Here is a 6,132-nt window from a genome sequence, read left to right as displayed (position 1 = left end):
ATGATTAAGAAAATAAGCTATAAGTACACAAGAAACAAAACAAAGCTAAAACAAAAACAAAACTGGGGCAAACCTCACACATTTTGGTTCCCTAAGTGCCGCAGCACTGGGCCCCATATAGCGGGGAATTTATGGGGGTGGCCTGACAGCTCATATCTTAGCCTTTCCACATGTAGAATGCCCACCAGTTCCCTCAGCCAGGTATCGAACTGAGGGGCCAAGTCGGACTTCCACAGCTTCAGGATACATATTTTAGCAATTACCATGCCATAAACCATGATTATGCGTGCATTATGGTCAAATTTTTCCAGGGCTGTGGAATGTCCGAACAGGGCGGTTTCCGGATCAGAAGTTAAAGAAACATTTAAAACATTAGAATACCATTGAAATACAAGACACCAAAAGTTGTAAAGATTTGGACATTCCCAAAAGTGGTGAGCAAGTGTACCCTCGGCAATCTTACACCTGTTACATAAAGGCGAAAGATCTGGGAAAATGTTATGCAGTTTAACCTTAGAATAGTGCAATCTAAGTGTGACCTTAAATTGAATTAACTGAAGCCTCGAGTTTATAGAGCAGGATTTTATGCTTTTTAGCGCTCCCTCCCAGACATCGTCAGCTATTCCAATGTTTAAGTCTTTTTCCCAGGCTTGCTTTATTTTTAAAGTAGATTTGTCCTGCCGGTCTAAAAATATTCCCACTAATGATGAAATCAGGTTTTTAGCTTCTGGTGAGCCCAGTAAAATGTTGAACAATGAATCATCTGCGGGCAGGGATTCAAAGGATGGTATATTCTGTCTGACATAATTCCTTAACTGTAGATACCTGAAGAATCGAGCTTTCGACAGTGAAAAACTTTGATACTAGCTGATCAAAGTGACCATTTATATAAAGGTCCTCAACTGTTACTATTCCCTTCCGACTCCAATCTCTGAATGCTGAATCTGTGAACGATGGGGGGAAGGCATGGTTTTGCCAGATTGGGGCATGTATGGTCGTGCTCGGTAGTTCACAGGCCTTCCTAATTTGGTTCCAAATTCTCTGACCGTTGGACAAGGTAAAGTGGTCTCCTCTAAAGGAGGCAGGCGGTCTGGGAGAGGAGGGCAGTAAGAGAAGTTTTTGGGGCCAAGCTTTTTTCAATTGCCAACCAGGGGGGCAGATCAGGTCTAATGCCTTTTTATATGTAAATTGCCAATACACCATCACTCTAGCATTGGCAGCCCAGTAATAATGTAAAAAACATGGTAACCCCAGTCCGCCATGCTTCCTGGGTTTCTGAAGATGGGCTTTTGAGATCCTATGTGCTTTATATCCCCAAATGAAAGGCATTACATCACATTCTGAAATAAAAACAGAAATCTCGGCAGGGAGACCATCTTTACTGCGTTCACACGGCCAAGGGAGATCAGTAACGTTCTCCATTTCTCTATGTTCTCCTTTAGTTTGTTCAATCTTTCCGTAAAATTTAACTTAAAAAGTGTCTTTGGGTTTTTAGATAATTTAATGCCCAGGTACTTTATACTGACCAGATTTGTTTTAAAGCTCCCATATTATGCACTTTGCTGTCAATTTTATATGGTCTAAGTAGTCCCTAATACTTATTTTTTTAAATGTTTGCTGAAAAACCCGTTCAGATCATTTATTGTAGCAAGCCTCTATACCCTGATGTTCCTCTGGTCTCCGGATGACCTATATTGGTGTCTGCAGCCTGCGATCTGGCTGGCCCCTCCCACCGTCTCTGCCGTGCTCTCGTGATACTAGAGAGACACTGCGTGACTGCGAATACAGTGTTTACCCGGAGCGAAGCCATACTTTGAACAGTTTGACATGACCTGACATGATTAAAACCAGTGAAAACAGTAGCTTCACAGTTTGATTTCTACAGGAATAACTTCCCACCCTTTGTGGTGTTAAAAACGAGGCATTATTAAACTGCAATGGGAAAGCTAAGTTAGTGTAATAGAAGCAAACGTTGGATGCTACATCCGAAGCTACATGTGCGCTAACGGCTAAAAATAACACTCAGACGATTTAAAACCAGTGAAAACAGTAGCTTCACAGTTTGAGTTCAACAGGAATAACTTGGGTGTAGCTTCGGGAGTAGCTTGGGTGCTACTCCCGAAGCTACATGCTACACTAGGTAAATAACAGGCAAACAACCATTGAGGAGATTCCTTTTAGTTTCACCGATGGAATTACTACACAAGTAGCTCCCTAAGCTTTGTCTCGTCATAAACGCGGCATTATTAAGGATTGTTCAGAAAGGGGGAGAGTGAGAAAAGGAGAGATTGTTATTTTTTTAAATATTTTGGCAGTCTCTAGGCACACCGTGGACCCATGGATATGTTAGAACACATTTAAAAAGTGCATTTAGCATAATATGGGACCTTTAAACTGCGTATTGGCTAGGAATGTTGGGGCCAGGTCTGCTGTTAAAGACAAGAGTTCACTTGTTTGTGACGTCGCCAAAATAATTAATTCGCTTGAGTAGGTGGGGGATGGAATTCTCAGGGTCGGCTACAAAGAGGGCGATGTCATCTGCGTACAGAGAGATCTTATGGTCCATCCCACCTAGTGATATTGGCTTTATAAGTGTGTGCCCGCTTATGCTAATAGCCAGGGGCTCGATGGCCAACGCAAAGAGGAGTGGCGAGAGGGGGCAACCCTGGCGCGTGCCCCTCTGAAGGGTGTGGATCTTTCCTGGTTTGTTAGAATGGAGGCAGTGGGATGGGCATATATTAAACACACCCAGGAAATAAAAGGGGCCCCAAGACCGAACTCCTCCAGCACCTTGAGCAAGTACCCCCACTCAACCTGGTCGAAAGCCTTTTCCGCATCCAGACACAGAACTGCTTGTTTGGAAGAGCTGTCGAATTTGTTATAATATTTAGGACTCTCCTAACATTAAAAAATTAAAACCTATTGGGGATGAACCTGGTCTGATCTGTGTGAATAATGGATTCTATACATTTGTTTAGTCTATTTGCCAGAAATTTTGTAAAAATTTTGAAATCCAAGTTAAGCATTGAAATTGGTCGATATGAGGACGGGTTAGTTTCATCTCTGTCTTGTTTTAACAAAAGAGAAATGTTGGTGTTATACAGTGTTGGTGGGAGCCTATTCGCTTCGGTTGAGTGGGAGAACATTCTATGCAGGATCGTTACTTGGTCAGCAAACTTCTTATAAAATTCAACTACGAAGCCATCTGGCCCAGGGCTCTTGCCGTTATGCAGAGATTTGATAGCGTCCGTGATTTCTGCAGGGGACAGTTTAAGGCCTTGCGGGAGGCGCTGTCTAGTTTTGGTATGTCAAGCTTTTTTAACCATGCGTAACCATTAGCTTTGGATTTATACAGCTCCTGATAATACTCCTTAAAGCGTTTATTTATCTGTTTCGGGTCAGTTAAAGCCACACCTCTGCGAGATTTTATTGTGGTTGCGTTCCGAATCGCATACTTTCTACTATATAGTATGTAGAAAAAAGATTTAGGATGTCCCGATTCTTGTGGCCAGATTTAGGATGGTTAGAAGTACCCGGATGTCCTACTTCATGCGGCCAAGATTGTTAGTGTTGAAAAGTGCATCCTATTTGGGCGATTCTGACCCACAATCCAGTGCGCACGTGAAGTGACGTAACATCGACGAAGCCTCCATATGAAAACAAACGGGGATGCGACGGATATAAAAGCAAGAGGCAAGATCAAGGCGCAATGTTATGATGAAATAAGAGAGAAAAGTATGTCCCAATAGTATGCCTACTGCATCCTAACTAGATTCTTTTTATCGTCGGATGTAGTATGTAGAATAGAAAAAAGAAAGAGTATGCGATTCGGAACGCAACCCGTATGTATGGATAGCTGGCTTGTTGCCCTCTGAGCTGGCGGGCCAGCAAAGTTTGAGGTTTATCGCCTAATTCAAAATAATGTTGCTTAAGTCTGAGAAGTCGATCACTCACTTGACTCGTTAAAATATTGTTATACTCGTATTTAAGACTAAGAATATTTTGCAGAGTTTGGGGGTTATTTGTGTTTCTGTATAATGTCTCCAGCGAGGTGAGCTCCAAGTCAAAATCCTTTAAACGTCTTACTCTAGATTTCTTTAAAGACCCTTCATATGAAATGATATAACCTCTCATGACCACTTTAAAAGTTTCCCACAAGGTGGAGTCAGAGACATCCGAGGTATCGTTGGTCTCTAAATATTCAGTGATTTTTCCCGACATGTATTTACAATTTTTTTTGTCGTTGAGCAGTGAAGGGCGTAGACGCCAATTAGCTGTTTGGATCGCCCTAAGTCAAGAATAATGGCCGCTGGGGCATGACCCGAGATCAGGATGTTGTGATATTTGGTGTCTATTACGTTGGGTATGAGTCTTGAGTCTAATAAAAAATAACCAATACGAGAATACGAATTGTGTATTTTGGAAAAAAAGGAGCAGTCTCTGTCTGTGGGGTGCTGTATTCTCCAGATGTCAACTAAATTAGTAGTTGACATCAAGTTTTTCAGAACTGTAGATGAGTTAGAAGGGTAGCTTGTTTTCTTTGATGACCTGTCCATATGCCAATCAAGGATTACATTGTGGTCCCGCAGCAATCACATTTGTGCCCGAAAGGTCGGGTAACATATCAAAGGTTTTACGGAAAAATGCAGCGTCATCAATATTTGGGCCATAAATGTTAAGAAGTGTTACATGAACAGAGCAAAGGTACCATTCGGGCATGTTTGAAATCTATGTTTTTCTTAATAATAATTGCCACACCGCGGGCTTTGCTTGAAAAAGTGGATTGAAATATCTGGTCTGCCCATCTGCAGCACATCCGGTTCCGCTCTGATGGTCTAATGTGAGTTTCTTGGAGGAACACAATATCGGCAGATAGAGATTTAAGATGTGAAAAAACCTTTGCTCGTTTAATTGGATGGCCCATGCCTCGCACGTTCCAGCTCACCATGGTAACCCCTCCTGCTTGTATCATCACCCCCGGGTATCATACAAAGTTATTAGCCATAATACTCACGCAGTGACACAGTAGTTTGCCCCAAACAAAAAGACAGTTAGACCACTAGAACAAAAACACATACAGCCCTCGAACCTGCCCTCCCACCCTCCCCACTTTCCCAAACAAAGTGAGGGAAAATACCCTAAGGATAACCCTCCCCCAAACCCAATGTCCTCATCCCCAAACGATGAAGGCGGCAGGTTGAATGTAGGTTTAAACTTCTGTTGCATCTTGACGTTTCACAACGGCAAAGGATGCTCTCTTCTTAGCGATGTTGGCGGTCATGTCGGGTAAAAAGTAAACATTCTGTCCATGGTACCTGAGCTGCTGTGCATCCCTCTCTTGTCTCAGAACACGCTCCTTATCACTGAAGTAGTGAAACCGGATGATAAAGACTCTCGGTCTGGACTCCCCGCCCTCCTCAGCCGAGTGCGCTGGGCCGATGCGGTGAGCTCAATCCAGAACCAGCGGGGATGAGAAGAAGCCTGCGCCCAGGACCTCGGTGAAAAAGGTAGCCATGAACTTTACTGGGTCTGCTCCCTCTGTCTTCTCCGGGATTCCAATCACGCGTAGATTATTGCGACGTGACCGTGATTCCAAATTTTCGGTCTTAGCCATCAGCTGTGTATTTTCAGACTGCAAACGAGCACATGTCTGCTCGAGGGCGGTGATCCGGTCGCTGTGGTCCGACAGTGCTGTCTCCATGGCGGTTATCTTCAGGTTGAGCGAGTCGGTGGTCGACTTGACGGCATCTAAGGCAGCAGAAATGGGCCTCAAGGCTTCACTCACTCATTTTCATGGTTGTAGTAAGGGTTGTTGTTAGGTCGGATAGTAGGACAGCGCGGAGCTTGTCGAGGTCCGGCGGCAGGGGATCATCTCCGCCATGACAGTCCGACCTCGTGGCTGCCTCTTTCTCCGGCAAATTCTGCCCTTTCTCCTTCTGCGGCCCATCATCACCAAACAGTCAGTGGTCGTAATAACCAAGCAGAAAAACGGCTTTTGAGTAGTGTGTGGTGCTATGATATATAATAAAGCAGTGAACGCTTGGGAGCCCCGGCGCAACACGTCCTTCTTCTTCACATGCTGAACCGGAAGTCTAGCCTCAGTTTTTCTTCTCAAAGTGCACCAGATTGATG

This window comes from Ammodytes marinus (genome assembly GCF_949987685.1).
Source record: "Ammodytes marinus genome assembly, chromosome: 14".
Taxonomy (NCBI): domain Eukaryota; kingdom Metazoa; phylum Chordata; class Actinopteri; order Uranoscopiformes; family Ammodytidae; genus Ammodytes; species Ammodytes marinus.
The sequence above is the reverse complement of the archived record's forward strand: the minus strand, read 5'-3'. Positions refer to the sequence as shown.